The 24,049-nt window shown below is 34.1% G+C and overlaps 1 protein-coding gene across 2 annotated transcripts in view; it reads left to right on the top strand.

The window, feature by feature from the left end:
• The window catches only part of LOC140751639 (roundabout homolog 2), a 77,042-nt gene that overhangs the window by 23,722 nt on the left and 29,271 nt on the right, over positions 1 to 24,049 (top strand). The window contains exon 1 of one of the 2 annotated variants that reach the window (XM_073085614.1): positions 1,492 to 1,619. The exons of the other annotated variant lie outside the window; for it this stretch is intronic. The gene's annotated coding sequence lies outside the window, so the exon portion shown is untranslated. Of the gene's footprint in view, positions 1 to 1,491; positions 1,620 to 24,049 lie in introns of those variants that run through there. 2 annotated transcript variants of the gene reach the window in all.

The following is a 24,049-nucleotide window of genomic DNA, read 5'->3' as shown; positions in this document are numbered from 1 at the left end:
GCTTAAAGAGTTAATTATTTTTTAAGAGCTCCCAAATTGTTAAAGTGGTACTGATTATTTCGAGTTAGTAGCGTCTCTTCTCTTCTGTTATGCCTAATAGTAGCTTAGCTCCCAACTCTATTCTTTCATGTTTTGACTAATTATGTCATTTACATATTTGATCCAAACACGAGGATTCACATTTTCTTCGGGATTTGTGAAATTTTAGTGTGGTTATAAAAATATTATTTTTTAAGTTTCAAAAACTAAATGTAAACTAGATCAATGCGGATTATTTCCTACATGCCGGCAATGCAGACATTTATTTATAGCATCCTGAATTAACGACTATTCCCAACTCGCATGCGATTTTCTGATAAAAATGTTACACGTCGGATGCGCTCAGTTTTCACGGATGTTGCTTAAAGAGCTAATTAATATTTTTAAGAGCTCTGAAATTGTTAAAGTGGTGCTCGAATGTACGTTTTTATATTTTGACCGATTATGTCATTAACATGTTTACTCCAACAAGAGATTTCATATTTTCTTCGGGATCTGAACATTTTTGAGGAGTTAATAGTATGTTTTTATAAAGATTAATTTTTAAGTTTCAAATACTAAATTTAAACTAGATCAATGCACCGGGAATGCAGACATTTATTTATAGCATCCTGAATTAATGACTTTTCCCAACTTGCATGCGCTCTTCTGATAAAAATGTTTCACGTCGGATGCGCTTAGTTTTCACGGATGTTGCTTAAAGAGCTAATTAATATTTTTAAGAGCTCTCAAATTGTTAAAGTGGTACTGAATATTTCGAGTCAGTTGCGTCTCTTCTCTTATTTACCTTTGATACTAGTTTAGCTCCAACTTAACGTTTTTAGGTTTTGAGCGATTATGTCATTTACATAATTGGTCCAACACGACGTTTCATAATTTCTACGGGATCTGAACATGTTTTTGGACAAACAATACTTTATAGACATTTTCATGACACCGATTGTATAACACCTACTAACATAAACCTGGACGTAGTGTAAAAGCGTAATCAAGAAGAAATCATTATTTTAAATGTAAAATTTTAATTTATAATTAATTGACTTTTTAATAGGAATAATTTCGTGCAATGATTTTTCTATTCACACGTATACTTTTATATTTTTTCCTAAAGGAAGTCTTAAAAACTAGTAAAAGGTTAGGTATATAAAATTATAATAAAAATACAATTATAATAACTAATGGAATACGATTAATCGGAATAATCCTATCAACCCTTAATGACCGCTAACATAGAATACGAAGTTATTACGCTCTCTCCGATTCGGTAATCCATTACGGCACTATCGAATCCATAATCGAACACTTCCTTGATCGATGCAAGAACTCGATCGCTCGGTAAATGTTCACTAGTCACTAGTCATTGGGGTTGATTCGCCCCCGAGCCACCCCCCGCACCCCTTGCCCATCTGCCTTCGTCTAGACCGGCGGCCAGACTGTTAGTTCCCATTTACGCTCCGAGCGGGAAGAGCGTTACGCCCGTTGACGCGTTGGCGCGAAATTTGAAATAAGTGAAGTAGGCGCGTAACGTTTAGTGCTGTGGTGTTCTAGAACTTTTGCGTTTGAATTGGATTTTGATTTCGGTAAGTTTTTTTTATTGAATATTTTGCAGTGGATGTTTTTATTTTATGGCATCAATAAGAGTGTTTATGTCATTTAAGCGAATTTTAAATTTTGTAATAATTATTAAAAACTTGTAAATAAATTGCCCTTATAGGGCCAAATCTATTAAAGTATGTATGTGTAAGTATATGTAAGTATGTAAGTAGTATTTGGATATGACTTTATACTGGATAAGCCCTTGATAATGAGTCATGTTGCTTTAGTACAAATTGAATGGATATCAACAGTCAAGGACTAGCAGTGAATTGATTGATATAAGTCATCGGGCAATTATATTTTTTTTAATTTGTAAAACTGTTTATGATTTAACAGTGGTACTACCACGGTCACACTACAGTCTTAATAAGAGGCGTAACCTATTATGTTTAGTTTGAAGGTTGTGTGAAAACAAACTCACTTTTACGAAATGTCCCACATTATCCCTCAGGAGCAGTAATAATTACAGGTACTCCTGTGATCCACTCGAGATCTAGATGTTCTTTAAACAATGATTAACAGTGGAAGTTGAATGACCACGTTGTGCACATAATATGTATCTTCAACTAAACAAAACAAGTACATTACTAACATGGAGGTTATATACGACCTTTTATTAACAAGAAAACAAAATATTAACATTAGCTTAGTTATTACTTTTACATGTTTGTTAGCTTTTAGTTATTAGTTTAGAAAATTAAAAATTGTAGTAGCCTTCGTTTAAGTTAATTTTACATATGAAATGGAAAAGCTTATGTTACCCTTAAAACAGGGTAGGGTTGATGTTCGACTTAACTGGTCGTAACAGCTGCAAATCTATATCCTGAACATATTGCCTTAGGAACCTAATGCATGAACATCAAGAGACTACGCTACGTTAGGCCATCACCACACAGTACTACTTTAACATAATTCCATTTCACATTTAGCTACAAAAATCTCTTTCATTACGTTACTCGTTATTTTAGCATGAATAGGACTAGCGTAGGCTTCAAGTGGCGAAAGCGCGCTTAAGTGCTACACCATTGTAAAAATAAGTGTAAAAGGGATGTCAAAATGTACTTAAGAGAGAAAAAGTCGTTTTCGAAGACATTTTGCAAGGCTCTCGAGAGTTGGAGAAGAAAAAACCGACTTCCGGCCCAAACCGTCCGCCACTTATCTCGCCAGAACGATGAATTAGCGAAAATATTTCTTGCTTTGCACTGAGTTGCAAAAATTACACTCTCTAATCATATTTCTTTAGGACTCCTAGACGGATAATTATAAGGTCGTACAAACTACGAAGTGATATTTTAACAAAAGAAATAATATGATGATTAGAATATATGATGGTTGGATAATTTCGATAGCGTCTTATGAGTATATAAATACATTTTAGTATTATAAGCTATTTATGGGTTGTTATTATATTTTTTTACGTTTCATAACTCAATTCATAATCTTCCTTTAACACAGAGATTTAATTGTATTGTTTTTGCTTATTACACAACAAACACATAGAGAAGATATATAAATATTAGTCTTAATCCACATCGCATCTGATACCTATAACATTATACAAAATGGAAGCAAGTGCCCGATTTAACGAAAACAATCTACGCTAACAACCCCCAAATCGTTTCTGAAATACATTGACGATTACCCCAATTTATACCAGATTAATGTCATACAGATATCACATAAAGGAAATAACCGTATTGTTATCAGAAAATCAGTTATATTGTTACGGTTATAACCATTTGTGGCTTGTAAAGGAGGTAATTCTTGGAGTATTTGGATGCGATACGCGTATCTCTGTTTATGTATAATGTTATTTACGAAGAAGATTAAATAAGCGCCAGAGTAGATAGTGAGTAATATAGGTCCTACATTATTTATAATAGGATGTTTATAATAGTTCGGCTTAATAAATTCGAATTAGAAATCTGTTTGAGATTTAAAAAAAAACTTATCTTTAAAAAAATCTTAACTTGTATCTGTGTAGTCCATAAACCTTTACAAAATATTATCTGACTAATGTATGAGACGATCATCTGAGACCTCACTGGTACTGGCAACGCATCTGTGATCATCTTCAGGTAGAACTTCGGGTCTGTGTGGAGTTGGCTACTAATACCCACTAGTGTCAGTGACCACTTACTTACAATCAGGTGACCTTTATGCTTGTTTTCTATAAATCTTATAAAAACATCTTTCCGATCAGATCAGAGCAGTGTTTTATGATTGCTAAAGTGCATTAGTCAAGTTTTAGTTTACACTTTGCTAGCAAAAATATTAAAGGTTTATAGTTTATCCGTTTATAGTATTACAAGTCACAGGAAAAGTAAAAAGCCGGAAACATACAGACACAAATAGAAACATTAGTTAGTGTAATCGCGTCATCTGATACACACTGTCGGTATTGCATTTACCAACCAAACATGTCAAAACAGGGCTTAAAATATTATTATAGCTTATTGCGGTAACTTGCGGCTTGACGTACGTTTTTTGTTCTATGAAATTGAAATAGACAAAAATATATTTGTAATTTTGTAGATAGAAAGGCGCTAAAATGAGAAGTAGTTTATTGTAAAGGTGAGGATCCAAATAAATGAATTAGTGATGTTTGCCCTCTTATATATGAAGGCAAGGTCACTGTAGCTTATGAACATTTAAAACTAGACGAAATATATTTGTAATTTTGTACATTACAAAGGTGAGGTGAAAAATATATGAATTAGTGATGTTTCCCCCCTCCTATATGTTAAAATAAGGTCACTGTAGCTTATGAAAATTTAAGACTTGACAAACATATATTTGTTATTTTGTACATTATAAGGTATAGAATTAAATTAATATCTAGTCAACAACTGCAAACGAAGGCGAAGTGGCAAATAAATTCATTGGTCATGTTTTCCCTCATATATGTTAAGAACGCTGTATCTTATAAAAATAGATTAAGTAAAATATCTTATTCACATAAGCAAAGTAAGCAAATATGAAAACAGTGAGTTGTATTACCTTATCGTAACTAATGAAGTAAAAATTGTAGTGAACTATTAAAAAAGATTGTAAAAATAATCCCATACAGTTCCTCGACTAATAATGTTATGTATTCATTTGAAACTGTATTGTTGTTACAGACAACGATTAAACACCGTCGATACCATTCGAGTATAAATAGATATCAGAAGAGACAATACATACTCGTAGTTCACGCACAATTGAATAATGAATAGATTTAAGATGCTTCAGTTTAAAGTAAATTAAGTAAATTTTTGCATTTTTATTGCAAAAACCTAAATCGTTTAATAGAAATAAGCGGTTAATAAAGCAAAAAAAAAAAATATTAACAAAAGTGGTAAAGTTAAAGTAAACTATTTTGTCTCTGGCTCTTTAATACCAGAATAACGTACAGTATATAACTGGTTGGTATATAGACATACCTAACTAGTGTACAGATCAGAAACTTGGTCCCAGTGAAGTCAGCAAGCAAGTTAGCGATTTTCCGCTTCATAGCTCCTAATCTCTAGATAAAGGATTTCTAGAGACAAGATCGTAAATGCTTCGCACCAACCGTCTTCCCACAGCTTATAAAGCTTTAAACGGCTCTTCAATGCTAAATCTGTTACTTTTGGGTAGATCACAATGAAAATTTGAATGCTTAGCTAAACGGCGTTTATAATAATACTTACTTGCAATATTTTAAAAATGGCATATACTCGTACAAATAAACTCAATCTACGTACTATTTTTTAATTACCTCTACAGCTGAACTGAAGCCAATCCTTTGTGTAAAAATCACAATAAATTAGTTAACGGATTAGTTGAAAGCTGAAACGGTTGAAAGTATCGATGTATGAGAATTATTTTTTAATGTTACCTAAGTAATCTTTATCAATGTACAACGATTTTATAATTATTTTTATTATGCAATATAAAAACCTTATTTTACTCATTGTTATTGTATTACTGTCCCACTGCTGAACACGGGTCTCGGTCACAGAAAGAAGGTGTAGGCCAATAGTCTTCTCTTAGAGGTCTACAGTTTTTTTACTTAATAAAATCTAATTCAAATTTCTTCGGCAACAATTGTCCATGAGTTGTCCTCACGCCACAAAGTTTTTCTCAACAAAGAATAATGTCGCGTCTGTTCATCTTAAACTATGACTAATGCTTGAGATCCTGTCTTGCGGTGGCAGAGGTCACCGGTTACACGGGTACATCTCATCCCTACGTACCCGTGGACTCATGTTTAACATACAATATACAATTATGCGCATATTTACACCGAGACATGGCCCACTTAGGTCATGCCTAAGAACTTCGCGAAAAGTACGGGAAACAAAGTTTTATGTATCCGTCGTTCACATACATATTAATAAACCGCACATGTTGAAACAGTTTTTGTTCCTCGTATGCAGTTTCTTTCGCATTTGCATTCGGAATGGTTTTAACGAAGTATGGCGTATCGCGACATTAAACAATAGAACGGGTAAAGTTATGCAGTTGTCGAAAGAAGAATATCTACCACGAATTTGCATATTGTTTTGTTGTATAAAATAGTTTGTATGGTTTCAAATTTATTATTTTACCGAAATACATTTTCAAGTCTTTCAACACTATTGTTAAGTCCAAAGTGAATTGAAAATTAATACAAGGTATAAAAATACTTAAACATAAAAGGCTTTGTTCTGGCTGTGTATGTAAAGGTTATGTTCATAGACGAAGTGTCAATAATTTCTGTTAGCCAAAAGGTATCTTAAAATTAATAGTAGGTATCTTTTACTATCTCCTGTAAAGTGATATTTTCTACTTACTGATTGCTAGTGCCGGAAATACATAAAACTGCGTTTTAGGACCTGTACTCATTACAAATTGATGTCATCATTATCCATTAAATATAAATCTTGGCCGAACGTTCCTTTTAACACTCTAGCAAACTAGATCAAAAGACCTTTATCGCCGTTTTATTACCACTTCAAAGTTATAAAATTGACCTCTTATCTGCCATCAAATCCACGATCCCGCCCGTTCAACTTTCAGATATCCGATACGTCACCTAAAAGTTTAACTTGAATCAAATGGATCAGTGGGACGAGTGCCACAGCATTTCCAATTCGAGGAGGTCACGTAATTACTCCTCCGAGTTCGCTATCAGCCGCCCCTTCGCTTTAAAAGCCTATTCTTGTTACAGATAAAGCAAAGATATCTAGTGACCTCGGCATATCTTTCGTTTCCAGGATAAGAAACAATGAATTTTAATTCTCCTCGCAACCCGAAAGCGGGGTCATAAATAAGACCCTTATCGAATAGGTAATTGGTGATGTGGGCGATCGCTCCCAAAACTTGCTGATACGGATAAAGAGAACCAACACGTGACTATAAATTAAATTACACTGCCTTAACTCAATCGTTTCTCAACAAAGTGATACAAATTGCTCGTGAGCACTTAAAACAATAAGACTCCAGACTAATTAAAGTCATCTTTATTGCCATCAAAAATTTTGATGATACTGATGATAGAGGCGGCAGCGTTTTTATAACCGTCTGCTTAATTTTTACGCTTATCATTTGAGAAAATATTTGAAGTGTAACTTCAGTAGTTATTTAGTACTTGTTTGATTTAGATAAGACTAAATATAATAAAAAGCTTATTCGTTGAAGACATCGGGACACCCAGTGAGATTGTAATAGTTTTTTGTTTATTAAAAAAGGCACAACTTAAAAGGAAAAAAAAAACTATTACCAGCACCAACAATTTATAAGGCAACAAACAAAAAAAGATTCCAAATCTTATCAACAATTTGGTTATCAAATATGCTCTTAAAATAATGTGAAATGCGGCAACGCTGTGAATGACAGCGGGACCTAAATCCATCATCAAGTCTATCAAAATCGAATAAAGTACAATTTTCCCCCATTACCGCCCTTCGTACCTTCCGTCATTTCACGTATCGCTTCCAAGCCTAAAAGAGGGTAAGCGAGGACGAAATAATAAATCCGTATCGAATCTATATGCACGGTTGGAGAATGGCTCTTTCACGGAATACGCGGAATTGTGCCGCTAAATCATCGCTTTGGGTTCATGAGATACAATTATATTTATTAAAAAAGGAGAATTTAATATTAAAGTAGCAACGAGAAAATTGTGGCTCTATTATTAAAGTATCATAAATAGACAGTGTTAAGTTTCCACAGAGTGGAGGAACATAGAGTAGCTCTTGCTTCATATATTTTTCCAAAGAGACAACTAATGATTTATATGGATAATAGTAACAAGCATCACTTTGCGAAAATCCATGTTATACAGAATTAGACAAAATACAATTCAAAAGATGATCAACATCTTCTTGCGAGACAAAGAGATTTAGAACTGTCTCACCATGAGAGACTATAGAGGGTTGGATATATCACACATTTATGGCATTCGCTGATCTATGTCGCTGTCTTTCACAAAGCACGCGATGCCATGAAATCGGACATTGGGGTCCATACCGATCCATCAACAATTAAATGTTGGTCGTTGGCGATACATTATCAGCTAACTGCGAATGCTCTCTGATTGATGACGTACTGGTGCCATGAAACTGTAATGTCGCGTTCGCGCTTGATTACTCCTTTGAAGACTGCCAAATCGGAAAATGAGTGATGACCGATAAACCAGATAATTGCGGATACTAGAGCACGAGCTGTTTCATTTATATATATTGTGTTGTCAAGCTGACATATTATATACATTATGTAGTAATTTCTATGGAATAGTAACTATAATGACGCTTCAACTTAAGTTTTGAGGTAGCAACGTATCTGTTTATCAGGTTGAAGTAAAATTTCAGGTTTATTTTTAACTAAAGGCAGATCTAGAGTCCATATCTAATTAATCATTCACTTTTATTCCGGAAATAGACTCGTTATCCTTGTTTGGCATAATGCCAATTTTGTTACTCAGGTCGCCTTATAGCTTTTTATTCTTAACTGTATACAGCCAAAAAAATTATCAAACAGTTCATAGTTCCACAAAAACAAATCTTTGATAACCTCCACAACCTTTAAAAAGATTTGATATTCAAGCAAGGGATTTAAGCTATCCTCTGCCTAATTTCATTTAATCTTCACAACAGAAATTCCGTTACTCCAAAGGAGTAAAGTTATAACCCCAAGTTATCCTGAGTTCAGAGCGATTTGATCAAAACTACGAATTTGATGCCAACATTGTTTGCCCAATATTGCGTATAGCGCCACAATAGCGCTTAGAATATTCCGCCATAATCACGGCTTCATATTTGAGCTTAATTATTCCATCCGTTGAATAATTAATTAAACAAAAGGCGGTACGCAGCTAGGTATATCACACTGGATCCTATTGTTATTTGGGATAACAGGGAAAAATCTGCGATGCTTCCGGCTGCGTCCCCGCTTCTTCATTGTTCATCTCATTTCAATTTACGTAGTTCTTTCATCGCGTGACTGATGCATTTATCATTTGTCTGAGGAATTTCTTAAGCGTTATAAATTGTTTATTGAACGGGCGTTTCTAATTCGGATGTCTCTGTCGATATCGTTTTGATTTGAACCCTAGCGACAGATTTGGTCTCGGGGTCGCGGTGGTCCAACGTTCCCATGGCGTTGGGGTGTTACGCTATTTTAGTGTGTCGTCGCTTGTAATTTATGAGCACGCTATGAGCCATGCTTTTAGGGAGATACGTAAGTAACGATTTTTGTAAATTTATCGCGCTGTAAGGATGATAAGTGACATATTAACAGATGTACACGATTTTACTTTTGAGTAGCTGCTGCTATTTCGTTCACATTGTGTTTCAGCTGTTTTAAGAGGCATTAATTTTATAGTTCCTCACTCACTTAAAATTTAATTAACTTCTGTCTAGCGTATTAGTTAAAAGGTATTTTATATTGGAAATTATTGTACTTAATAATACCGAGACTTAATAAAAGCTTGTTATAATTATATTACCTAATTTATTATTACGAACAAATTAATATCTTTTGATCTTGAATTAAGTTTCATCAATTTATTTGACTTCTTAATATATTAATATATTTTATATCTATACCAAATTAGACCTGGCGACCTTGATGTGATTTTTTTATAATAAAATAAATAAAATGATTAAATACTAATAATATTTTAATATAAATTTGAGGATAACATCTGACTTTTTATGTAGTGGGTCGAAACTCAAACCACTTACTTACTTTGATCTCTATATTTTTCTAACTCGTTGTCCTATAAAAAGACACAAATAAATTCAATGTAAATTGATTTCCGCTGTAGCGCGTCGAATATTTAACGGCTTAACGGAGCCATTATAAGGTAAATCGTTGGACCAATTTGTACTCAAATTATTTGTCAAGATAGTTCATTCCGATGTTTCCAGATTTAGAAACGAAGGGTTTCATGTAGAGTTCTTTGGTCGCTTGTTACTGAAACAATGCGGATTGTTGTAGACTTCATTATCTGATAGATATGGCTTTTTTAATTTATAATTACGATATATGAATTAAAATTAATAAATAGAAATTTTAATGAATTTTAATGTACATTATTGAATTAATATTCTCAAAATGCAACAAGTAGTTCTAAGATTATGTATTTTGTTGACTTGCTAAAGATTTTTTTGTCAAATTTTTTATCTATTCTAGGTATTTTTTTTTAATAGTCAATCAAAGAAATAATATAATCATTTCTATAATATAATGTATGAATTCATATAAGATATGTATATTTTATTTTGTTTATAGTGTTTTAAAATGGTACTTTAATACTTACGATCATTTATAAATGTCAGTGAAAAGTTGAAGTTTCTTAAACCATAAAAGTGCATACAAAAACATAACCTAACAATAACATAAACATACACATGAGATGGAAAAACAAAAACAATAGAACAGAAATACGTACAAACGATTGCATATACAACAAACAAAATCATTACACACTAACCCCGACAGCTGGTATCGCTCACACATCATTGCGTTTTCCATGACATTGAGTACGCCATAAAAGATATCAAGTTTTGCAATAATGTTAGAGTAGACGTCTGATTTATTGCAATTTGATATGACTTTATTGATAATACGATGAATCCAGACTATTTCTATTAATGAAAATGTAATACAAAACAAAAGTGGTTTGAGAAATCGCTTTATTCTGTCTAAAGGTTTAAAAATAGTCGATTGTTTAAATAGCAAAAGATAGTAGCAGATAGTAGAAACGAAGTTTTAAACAATTATTCTTATATAAACTACAAATGAATTGTCGTCCAAAATCCTATTTATTTGAAATGTTTTAAATAGCCGATACTACCAAAATCGTACAGAATAGTGAATAGTAGCCGATATATAGTGGCAGATAATAATTTTTATTATTTTTTAAAAACTTAATATAAACATAATATTATTGCAATGTAATTGCAATCTCTGTCATTTTAATTAACTTGACTCTTGTTACATCATTATTCATTAATTTATTCACGTTAATAAATGACAGCAGTCCAACTACAGTATAAACTAACACCTCTAGCAGAAATTCCAATCAAAATTAAACGAAATTATTACGAAATATTTATTTCGTACACCTATATTCAAATTCAATATTCTATATTCAATTGCGTCAAAATCATTTTAGTACGCGTAAGTATATCACTTCTGCGTGTCCTATATCTATGGCCGCCCTCCGAGAATAGAACCGTAAGTTGAGTATATAAATTAGCTGTCAGGGCGCTAATCGCTTCGACAGGCCGCGATGAAACTTTAGAGTCCATCAGTGGTTGTCTGAAACGCCAGCGTGTTCGGAAATAAACCCACGACAACCATTAACAGTCTAGCCTTTTAGCAAACTTTTCTGGCTGTTTTAACCGGTACAGTAAACTGTGAAATAGTATAATCTGCGTGGGTTTGTTTGTGCAATAAAGTAGTAATTGCAATCTTGTAATTGTATTAGATATTTTATATTTAGATTTGTAGGGTTTAATAGCAAATATAACCACAAAAGTCACAAACTATTTTTTAAAATATGTACTTTTTTTAATTAAAATGACAAAGTACTATTTCTAAATTACGTAACATTTGATTCAAACATTTTAAAAAAATATTTTCGTATTTTTAAAACTGATGTTATAGTTCCTTATGCGAATCTGGATCTTATATAGAGTCGATTTCTCTCTAGAACAGTTAGCGGTCTCTTCAGGACATCCTATATATATTAAACTCTGTAGATAAGATTAAAAAATTATTGACATAACATTATAATAGGCCACTATGTGTAACATAGAACACGTGTTACACGTTACATAAATCAATAAAATAAACTTGTGATTTATAAAATCTGCTATAAAAATGTTAACTTAGCTTTTGTACCTTAATATTTTTTGTCCCAAGCGGAAAGTTCACGCGAATTACGTCCCCTCCCTGTCCCAGATTCACACGGTTTGCAGAAAAATGGCGTCCGGCTGACAATAGAGCACAATTACGTACAGTGGCGTAATGAGCGCGCCAATGAGATAGCAATAAAATTTCGCCTCACAATACGCCAATAATTAGAATTAACTGTCTCATTCCCACCCACATCCGATGCCCATCTCTATTTTGTTCGACGTTACGCAGAATTTACTGGAAGTCGTTCGACACTTTTGCGATACGCCAGATGAACGAATGTTATCCTTAATGGTGACTTATTGTCCTTTCATTCGATTTAAAACTCGTTTGTTTAAGGCTCAGATGGTTGTAAGATAATGTAAATGTCATTTAAACTTGCAGTTTGCTATTACTTACTGCAAAAATCGCTAAAAACGAGCGGTCTCGAGCGAAAGATTATTGAATTGATATTTGTAAGGATGTTTTGACAAACGTAATAAGTAACGCTGTAAAATACATAAATCAGTCTAAACGTCGCCAAATAACCGCAGAAGGCAAAATGTGTGTTTTTAAGAAATCAGTTGAATAAAAATACCGTTAAGACGTTAGGAACGAAATTAAGATTGAAACATGTTTATTATAATTGACAGTGTTAAAAATGCTTAACTTGCTAAACCCTATCATGTTGCAAGATATTACAAGTGTTTTCCAACAAACTGTAATAAAAGGCTCCTTGTGTTGAGGTCCTTAGCGCAACGTTTTTGTTCAACCATTCTTACCATACATTCCTTATGAGCGTTTGTTATTGAAATTCACGGATTGCCACTCAGAATGCTCTTCATTTCGAGGATTTAGTGGGAATTAAGAGAGAAATGGGCGAACACTGGCCCATTGTGCGCGGGGTTTCGGAAACAATACGCCATTGTGCATAGGTTCCAGGGTCTTAAATGTGGCGGCTTTCATACGAAGCCCGGACCGCTCCTAATTTTCTGCCTTCGCTTGCCCCGTTTGTTTAGTTAATGTATGGAGCGATGTGGCTAATAAAGTTAGCGTGATACCAGTAAATTAACATGAGAGTTAGGTATCACTCTTTGTTCGTTGTTGTTTTTGGAAAAATTAAGCCTTAATACAATTTTGTCTCGATGCTTACTCATGACTTATTTTCGATATAATCCTCGAAGACTTCGGACAAAATTTAGTTTTATTGAGTTGGCAATTATTATTATTATTATTAGAAGTGAATACGCAAATTAATTAATTTTTTAAACTTAATTTACTTAATTAAAATTTATCAGATATTAAACCATCATTAAGGGATAGCCACTAAAAGCAAAGACCATAGAATCTCCTTTAACGGTGCTAATTAGAATACTACTTTGATAAGCCTAGAAGCCTATATCCAACAGTCGGTTAAAATTGAAAGGTAGCCAGTAAATGTAAACAACATTAACAAAACCTTTTGTGTCTTGTGTATGTGTTCTATAGCAAAGCTAGCCTAGCTTTAACTGATAGCAGGCGGCTCTCACAGCTTTGACACCTACAAGGGACTAGCTGAACAAACCGCTTGTTATAATCCACCGGACCGCTCGGACTTTACCGGATCCCCGCTACAACCGGTAATTACTAAAACCACAACAGTGCAATTGTAACAACCGATTTTCGATTCTACAGTATTGTGTTTTAAAGGCAAGATACCTTACTTGTAAGCTTTGACAGTACAAATTATTTGACTATTGAGCCATGGTCGGACAAGTTAAATGGATCGTACGCTTAGCATCTTCAAAATTAATCAAAGCACAATGGTAAGGCACAATGTAACTCGCACAATTTTCGATACTACTAACTGAAATAAGTATGAATAGGAAATGATATAACTATTGGAGTAATCAAATGTAAAGATAAATTACAAGAATAAGCGATTTTAATTTTGCAGTTGTAACTCGACCGATTTTTGATTCTACAGTATTGTGTTTTAAAAGCAAGATACCTTACTGGTAAGTTTTGACAGTACAAATCATTTGACTATTGGGCCATGGTCGGACAAGCTAAACGGATCTTACGCTTAGCATTTTGAAAACTAACCAATCCACAAGGCACTACGTAATTCTCACAATTTTTAATTCCACAAACTGTTACAAGTATGAATAGGAAATGATATAACGATTAGAGTTAAGTAATCAAATGTAAAGTAATATACATTATAAGAACAACAACTATTTTAATTTGTACAGCTGTTTTACCTACATTTATTATGTCATGCGACGAGAATATGCGGTTACGCGTGCAGCGCAACTTCTGTACTTGGTTGTAAAACTTTTGTACAAGAACTATAAAATATAAGTTGGAGTAAATAATAGCAATGAATTATTATACAGCTTAGGCTACGCAGGGACACGAATTTAAGTAAACGAGCTTGTATCTGATAGTAAGTGACTACCGTTGCACATTGCCATCTCTAATTAACCCAGATAAGATTAGATTTCTAACTGAGGTTTAAGTTAGAAGGCCTCGAACATCGTTTCTCTTAGTACAAATCGGTAGTATCGGTACAGTACCCTTACCATGAGTTTTTACGTTTCGACAAATATGACTGTTTACGTATTTGCCCATACAAATTCCAATCAGCGTCCCAAGCGGATTGTATCAGAACTATAGAGTCAGTAACGTAACATTAAATGTCTAAATTGTCAAAATGGCGCTTTATGTTTTGTCTCTCTTTTTTACGACGTGTGAGGTGTGTGTGTGAACACTTACTTATTGTTACGTTTACTCAGTCTACTGTAGCAAACGAACCATTAACGTAAAATAGTGGGATGTTTTGAAAACGCATGGTAAGGGTACAGCACGCTTAACACTGCTGTCATTATGCAGATAAAGTTGTGACAGTGACGCCACTGAAATCGAAGTACAAAGGATCTTACTTATAGAGTAGGTAACAAATATTAATTATGGACCATACTATTCTATTCTATTTGCTATTTCTGGTGCATAAAAATGACCATAATATATAAAACATAACATATCTCTTAATCAAATCTGGTTTGACAAGCGCCACGATGATTCTGCCCACGGCAACTTCGAAATTATCGCGTCTAGCGGGAAAACAAACACTCAAATGCAAATGCTTTGTAATTAGTTACGCCATAAATATTAAGACGTCGATTTCAACCGCCATAAATAACGTAATGGAATCTCTAAACCTAATTCATAAAGCGCTTGTGAAACCGGAGCTTTGAATTTTAAAAGCGATTTCATTACCACAATTGCCTTTCTCTCGGGATAAAAACACAGAATGTTAAGTAGATATAAGTTTGGTATGTTTGTGGGTTATTTTTTTTAATCCTTCGATGTTTGGATTGATGTACGTTATGATATACAATGCTTACAGTTTAAAAACATAGAATTTTTCATTTAAATCAATATTAAGAGGTTAGCTCTGCATTGGAGTTGGGTTTTAGTTTTCATTTCTTGTTAATTATATTTTTAAACTATTTGACCGTATTTTTTTTTTTGCTCAGATTCGTAATAAATCATGCGTATGTTAGAGAACACAGAATAATATTTATAGATGAAATTAGTGTTAACATGGTTAAATCTGTTGGTACGTTGGCATGGTTAAACTTTAAATATTTTCTACTGCCATTAATATCTCCTATAACGTTAAATGTTAGAATAATTTGTACAATAAAGTACCTCTTAGCATTTTATATAAAAAAATATCGAAAACGGTACGCTGACGTCAGACCATCAATCAAAGCGTTTGAAATTCAATCTGTACTTTTAGACCCTCCAATTAAGCATAATTTAAGATAAGCCTTTAATTTCTACGTCTCCGGTGGGCTTCGGAAAGTGTAAGCCGGTCATTAGCCACCTTTTTCACTCTACCTTTTGTTTATAGGCCTTAAGCATCATAATATCTTCGATGTAATCCATATTACATGAGATATGCGCTCCTCGGCAATTATGTGTAATAAATCTGAAGTTAGATCAACAGGCGATGCCTAAATTTAACCCGATATTATTTTACGTTGATGCACAAGCCTCTTTATGTGGCTAGGATATACAAAAAAGCTTTCGGATTAAACGTTACGTTTAGGGTTATCTAAGAGCCACTTCGGTGGCTCAAACTGCGTGAGTGACGTTATCGTCCAAAATAAATGACCAATTAAATAATCTCATTCATTTTCCAGTCCTCGTCGGGGTGGAAGCATAAATCAACATGTCGTTGAGTGGCGATAAACATTTTGTGACTTCCAGTTCAGGTGATAAAAAGTGACCACTTTTTTGGACAGCACCCAGGCCGGACTCTCGAAAGGGTGACATTTTTTAACCCCTAACGGCCTTAATTGTTACATGCCCACCCTTTATGGTTAAAGTCGTCCCTTTTGACAAAAAACGGGCCTAAATAAATGACGTTAACGAGCCGATTTAGAGGCTTAGCAAAAAATAACTAGGTAATGAGGGATTGATAAGATGTTGATTTTCGGTGTGCCGCATCGACGCCACTTAACCAAATATTTTTTTAATGCACGCTTACTATTAAGTGCCGGCTAATGGGGTAAGCAAATAAAAGGTGCACACACTTGTAAGTATTAAAGTACCAATGCAGCCCGTTGCGGATAAGAGGGTCAATATTTTGATAGCGCGCGTGGTAGTGGAAACATGTGGTCAAACATTGTGCAACGATGTAGCTGTTTAATCGCTGCGGTTAACGGCACGCTCGCTCCAGAGCAAACGTAGTCGCGCTTTCGCCACGGTTTAGGTGTTCAGCTTGTGTCTCACTACCTACTATCACTAAAAATAACAAGAAGCGAGTTGAATTTGTTTGTTTTGGTTTTTTAAGAAATTAAAGTAGCAAATGAGAAGTCTCCTTTATGGTAGGCAACCAATCTGCTTTCAAATTTGTATAGGATTGATTGACTGTCCACCAGAAGTTGATCACAGATACGTTGCTATACCACACCCTTCAAACAGGAACACAGCAGCGCCTAAGACTGCTGTTATTAGGTGGAAATAGGTGTGGCGGTGGTGCCGCCGGAGTCGAACCACAAAGGGTTCTATCACCTTCTGCCATGGGTATGAATGTCTCCCTTACCACAAACCTAAAACCAGGACAGAGTAGCATTGACAATGCTATTATTAGGCAGATCCGTGTCGCGGTAGTGACACCAAAGTTAGCGTATGAAAGTCCTTAATCTTTATAGTAAGTAGGTATATAAAAATCGATTTTGGGATTCAACTCATGAACCGTTATAAATACCTAAATTATATTAGGAGATAAACTGTTGTACGAGAAATAAAAAAAATCATCATCTTTTCTCAGTGAGAAACTTTGATTCGCTTATCGCTAACTCTCTGTTAATGAGACACGTATCTTAAACCCCGCGTCACGGCGGGCAGACGACGTCGCCCAAAATAAACGTCTGCGATGAATCAACCGCCAACTCGAGAAATACCAGCAGATCAAAGGCGGAGCTTCGCGGAAATGTAAGCAGTAGCAATGACAGAACGTTTAGTTCTTAATAAATGAGGATTTATTTAAAATGCCAATTTGGATTTGTTTGTGGTTGGACTTGGAGATTAAGATGGATTTTGGCGAAGGGATGTCCTGATTATGATTTATGGAGCATGTTGCAATTTGCCAAAAATTGGTTGTTGTTGGTCGTCGGCCTTATTTATATTTTACGACCCACAGCAGTATAAGAGGGCGACGAAAGGTAGTAAACCCTAAAAAATAAGTTATAATAACTTAACTATTTATATTATTGAAATTGCAATCCATCTAATATTACGTGGTCATTGCCGCCTATGGACATCTGTTATCAACCCTAGATAGGACTAGATTCATGTTACTACGCCTGAGGGCGAAGTTAGAAGGCCTCGGATATGTATGCCTCCGTTACAACACCCTTGTAAGCGGAACAAAGCGCCACTTAACACTGCTGCTATTCGGTAGAAATAAGTATAGATGCATTTGTGAAGGTGGTAGAACCTTCAATATATGTCCCAAATTACACAGCCTGGACGCCTCACTGATGTTCTTTACCTTTACAATGCAATTATAGGTTAATTCCTAAAAATTGATTTTATCAAACCTACAATTTTTATAACCGCTTGCAGCCTATAATTTTACTTCGACTTAAAGCAGATTTAATGATGTGGAAAATTTGACACATCGCCCACAGGCGAGTGGAATTATTCAGAGTTTTATAGTCGGGTCGAGATTTACATGTGCAGCTGTGCTCGGAACACGGTATAGTATGTACATACTCAATGTAATGCACTTGTGTACAGGATAAATAAAATAAAACCTCGTTCAAATATCAAACATAGCGCTTAAAGCTGTTGTTTTTGCTGTTTACTGTTTGAAAACAAAATATAGGTGTTTTGCAGATGGTTTGTAAGTAACGTTTTGAGAGTGTGGAAAAGATTATTATTATTTATTATTAAAATTTAGCTTCATATGGCGATGTATAAGATAAATAGTTTTTTTTATTATTTACTTAAAGAGCATAATATAGTAAAAAATGTAGAGTTTCCATCTTCACAAGCGGCGTGGTAGCAATTTTTAAATTTTATAGGAAGCCTTTGCGAGATCTAACTTGAAACTCAGGAGTCGTCTCACAAGTATCCAATATCGTCTTTAGTAACATAATTATAATATAAAAACTAAAGTTAATTGCATACTTCATTATAAGAAATATTTTTATACCACTTACTTTATTTATAATAGTCTGTCTTCGTCAACCTAGCTATAACGAAATTACGAAACCCATTTTCTGTTAAATTCATAACCCTTGAATTTCGAAAATCGATACAAACATTAAGATTTATTACAATAAAAACAAAAACCAATGTTTCTTCAGACAATAAATATCAAAAAACATTAAAAAAGAAACAAGCTTGTATTTGGCTTAACATGCCGTGGGTGATAGCATAGATAATCCTAGAGGTTATCACTTATCTCTGTCATTTGAACTGAGTTAGTTGGAATTTGTCACAAGATATACACTGTAATCTTGTTATGAAGTCTTTGTGTACGTGTGAAATAATTTACTTATTATCGTTTCGAACAAGAAACTTTTGTTGTTGAATGTAGCATTGATGTGACTAATTAGCGTGTTAGAAATAGCAGTGTTGTTGTTACTAATAATGATCTGTTTGACGTTATATTTATTTTCTATTGGCTCTTTATAGCAGCAATATTAGGCATGCACATTGCACAACTATGTTTTAGTTTGAATGGTGTGTCAAGGCTGGAATACTTACCGACTCTAGACGTTAGAAATTTATTACAAGCTTTTATTTAATAGGTAGCAATGTACCTGTAACCAACCTCAGCTATAACTTCACTTATACTAAGAGTAGATTGTTGTATATTAAAAATTTGTAAAACTGTTATCAAACTATGAAAATATTAAGTAATAAGAATACGGATAAAACGGCAGAAAAGTCAATAAAAATATTTTCTATAAAAATTCTAAGTACGTAGCTTTAACATTAGTTATCAAAGCTTCTTAATCTACTGAATTTGACTGAATAAATTTAAAAATATCAAACACGATTGTTACTTTACAAAATCAACATGGGACTTCCATTAAATTTTATTTAGTGTCTCGAAATTTCCGTTCAAAGTCTGCGACAACCGCGCTCGAACATTTCATCTGTCTCCTCCATCAAAACTTTGTTTACGGTACATTTTTCTTTGAAACTGCATCGTAAATAAATATTTTATCGATGTTACACAATTGTGTGAAACTTTGATCGGGTGCCATAGATCGTAACATAAAATAAACTTTTCTGTTCACTCGCCATTTTGACATCTCTATTTCGAACTTAAAAAGATGGCCGCCGTTATTTATAAACAGAATTTCATTTTATCTTTGACGCGTGTGAATTGCAAAACAGTTGGAGTATTGCTTTATTTTTTCGTTTTAACGTGACAAAAGTTTAGCGTAACGTAGTAGGGTGTAAAAATAAGTTCTGTGAGGTGTCTAAAATTACTTGAAAGTACTTAATACCCACTTCTTCCAGTATTAAACGTGTTACGAGAAATTGGCGTGGGTGGATTGAACTAGCTGATAAAAGCTTTGCCCGTGTAAGGAGATCGGTACCTAGACTGACTATTTTCTTTTCTCACTAGGATTCTTTATATCCTACGTCACATTATTTTTTTTAATATAAATTAAATTTAACTGTTAAACGTGTGCTTGGCCGGAGTACACTGCGTCCGCTAACTTAGCGGGAAACGATTACAATTATTTAACCTGTTATAAAAGTCTATTTAGGCTGATGATACATGGAGCTAATTTTAGCTACCTTCGTTCGCCAACTGGGTATTTGTTCTACACAATTTACGATACGGTAGTTTTGCGCAGTTATAAAGCCGCCGCGGCTATGAAAACGCAAACTCAACGGAACACGATCGCAGCGGAAAATATCGCGTCGGACAGAAAACGCTCCATGTGTTATAAGCCTTAAACTTACATATATAAGCAATTGATATCGGTAGTTCATTATACATTCAAGAATAATACTACAATCATAACAATATTATTCTGTTGGGTTTTAGTACCTTCCTACTGCATCTCATGAGCGTGGGCGTTAAGTTGAAAAGTTTTGATTTGATAGGAGAACTTTTTACACTCGTACGGTTAAAATCATAAACGGCGTAAATCTATGTATGCATGGTATTTTATTTGTAAAATTTTCACTATTCATATAATTGAAAAAAAGTAATAGGTATTATTTTATCAGCTTCATCATCATCATCATCATCATCATCAATCATAAACGGGTAAAATCTATGTAAGCATGTTATTTTATTTGTAAAATTTTCATTATTAATATAATTGAAAAAAATAATAGTTATAATTTTATCATCTTCATCATCATCATCATCATCATCAGAGGATCATACGAGTATAATTGGAACAAAATACTCCAAACCAATACTGGGTACTGGGCTCTGAGTAAGAACGGTGTAGGTTATATGTAGTTTGCTACGCGATTTAAATGCAGATCGATAGAATTTGAAAGTTTTTTTTATACAACTGTAAAAGTAATTGTACTATGAATGAATAAAAATTGAAGTTGAAATAAAACAAAGTTAAAACATGTGATAATTCATTTGTAATACGCATGTAACTTCGTAAAATCTGATGCATATCTGTAATTCAAACATCGAACTAGACGTAAGCATTCGAATTTTAAACAAAAATATCACACTAATTAAGACATGAAGTAAATTGAAAATCCGCAATCAACAGTCACTTATCCAAGAACATACAGTGGTAATTGTTCCTGACGTACTATTATGAAAGAACAATTCGGAATTGGAACATCTCCTAGAGGAACAATGTTACAGATTGACGGACAAAAGCGAGACAATACAAGACTTTATGAGTAACCATACTGTTCCGGTAATTTGTTACAACAGCGCATACGGGTCATACTGCACAATGATTCAATTATTGAAAACTGCAATTAGGTCACATTTAAAATTAATTGTTTGTGAATTTGAGCACATTTTGCCTTATTCACTTAAATAATTTCATTAACAAATTCCGATGGGCGAAATACAATCATTTATCATATGCCAGACCAATTATGTTTAAATAAATTTCCTTTGTCAGTATCTCAATTAAAGTTTAAAAAAAGTTAAATTTAATTATCTCCCTGACTCAATATTTTTCACTAAATATATGAATATATTTTAATTAACGAAAACAAAACGTAACACATAATTGCATAAGGATTAATCTGTATCATTATCATCAATTTCATCATGGCGAATACGATAATCATCATCATGATTAGAATCCCTTGCTTGGCGCGAATCTTTTAGAAGCACAAGGATCAGTAATATTTCGTTACCTTGACCAACGGTGTATTGGTAGGCTTACACATTATAGAGATTTCTTAGGCATTATCATCACTGACATCACGATCACCATCATCATCTTCATCATAATAATTATCAACATTATCAATTACTATATCTCTGCCACAATCCACATGGCCAAAGATATATTATTAGACTTATAGACTAATAGAGACTTATTATCACTTATAGAGACTTCTTATCCGTGAATCATTCAGTATCTTTTCCATTCATTAGACGTGCCTTATTTTACAACGTGTCCCTTTAAAATACTACTTTTCCACCTTGAATTTTAAACATAATATCAAAGATATAGCCATATAATGCGACTGTTACTGACTTTAAAAAGGAAATAATGTTACGAGGTGCTTAATACGACAATAACATAACACAGGTGTGGCAGTAGACCTTTCTCGACCGTTTTTTATTGCCCACAGTTCATATTATGCAAACACCATCCTTTTATTGACTCGATAAAGCTGGGGTGTTATCTGCTACTGACTTAATAATTTTATTATTTTACACGTATTATTGTAAATGTGTTTTTGAAGTTATTTTATTATTAACGTAACTAACTGTATCTTATATTATTTTAGTGTATGTGGGTACCTAAATGTATTAAGTAATATTTGTCCTCGCAGTATATATTTTACAAATTAATAGAACACTTTTCTCTGGTACGTATAAGTACCTAAGTTACTCGCAAAAAGGTTTTTATATTTATCGTGTTCGTTTTTACAAATGAGCGGCAGATTTCAAGAAGGCGTATTATTTTTTAATAATATATTTTTAAGAGAAAGCTTAGACATGAACTCAAAAAAAAAAACGTTTATGAGTAAATTACCAATCTAAGATCATCTTAAGTGGCAGAAGCAAAAAATAATAAGACTGATTTGACAAGACCCAATTACTGAGATTGCGATTAATTTCACTAAGTATCGAGTTACGTGTACCATTCACGCGATCCCAATTCCAACGATCTCTTAGCTGCTTTGTAACGTCGCTTCCGCCCCGAACAATAGTTGCATGCAAACTTCGTGAAACAGGCAAAAATAATCCTCTATCCGAGCCCAATACATCACGTGGCCTGTCAGTTGGGACCGCACGAACAAAAATATACCATTGTGAGAGCGCTTTGTCGGAAACTTTGGCAAAAACTTGCGCAATTTTTGACAGTACGCACTGACGCGCCGGATAAAAACTGCGTTAAACCGACCTAATCCTGCTATTAAAGGACGTGTTCATAAAACTTTGTTCTGCGCGATGACAGCCGTTGGGCTTTTGTAATGTAGGTTTACTTTATTCGTGAATGAAAAAAAAATAAAGAAAATTTTAAGAAAAACAAGTTGTAATAAGGCACTTTGTTTAATATCAATATTTGTAATAACTCTCCCAGATTCTACTCAATGTAAGTAACTAAATTGAATGTTGCGTCGTGTTTCTAATTGAAAAATCAACGCCCAGTCGCATTTGTACATGAAAACGTCCCACCCACTATGATTACCTTGTAAACTAAAACGATTAATGTTTGTCGCAATTAAAAAACTAGCCGTCGACAAAGCACCCGGGCGGTTCTTAAATTGGATCGTAGAAACATCTCGGCGTCACAACTCACAATTAATCAATCCCGAATGTGGAACAACGTTCATATTTTACAAGACCCCAACAATCAATCGCTCTTTGTGTGGGTCTAATACACGTCGACACTTGCCGCGCCGTAAATATGGTAGCCTTCGTCAAAACAAACATAATTCAGAAAGCGTGTTTTCATTTATTTTTACAATAACATTCACTCGAGAAACCGCTGCGTGTGATCTTAGACACGCGTAGGTTTCGGGTGTTCCATATTTTTTGGCTTTAATACAAGCTATATTATATATCTGTTCTTTTTTATATAAAATAGGAGTAGCAGACGAGCATGCAGTCCACCTGATGGTAAGTGCCTACTGCCGCCCATGGACATCTGTAATCAACCCCAGATAGGATTAGATATTCCTACCTGAGGTCGGCCACAGATGAGCCGCTACCCCTGAGGACTAAGCTGGAACGCCTCGGAAAAGTCTGTCTCCCTTACCACACCCTTCAAACCGGAACACAGCAACGCCTAACACTGCTGTTATTAGGTAGAAATAGGTGTGGCGGTGGTGCCGCCGGAGTCGAACCACAAAGGGTTCT

Source organism: Epargyreus clarus, unplaced genomic scaffold (genome assembly GCF_041222505.1).
Source record: "Epargyreus clarus isolate Ecla_fem2 unplaced genomic scaffold, WU_Ecla_fem_2.2 ptg000023l, whole genome shotgun sequence".
Lineage (NCBI taxonomy): Eukaryota > Metazoa > Arthropoda > Insecta > Lepidoptera > Hesperiidae > Epargyreus > Epargyreus clarus.
This window is presented reverse-complemented; position numbering and strand designations above follow the sequence as displayed.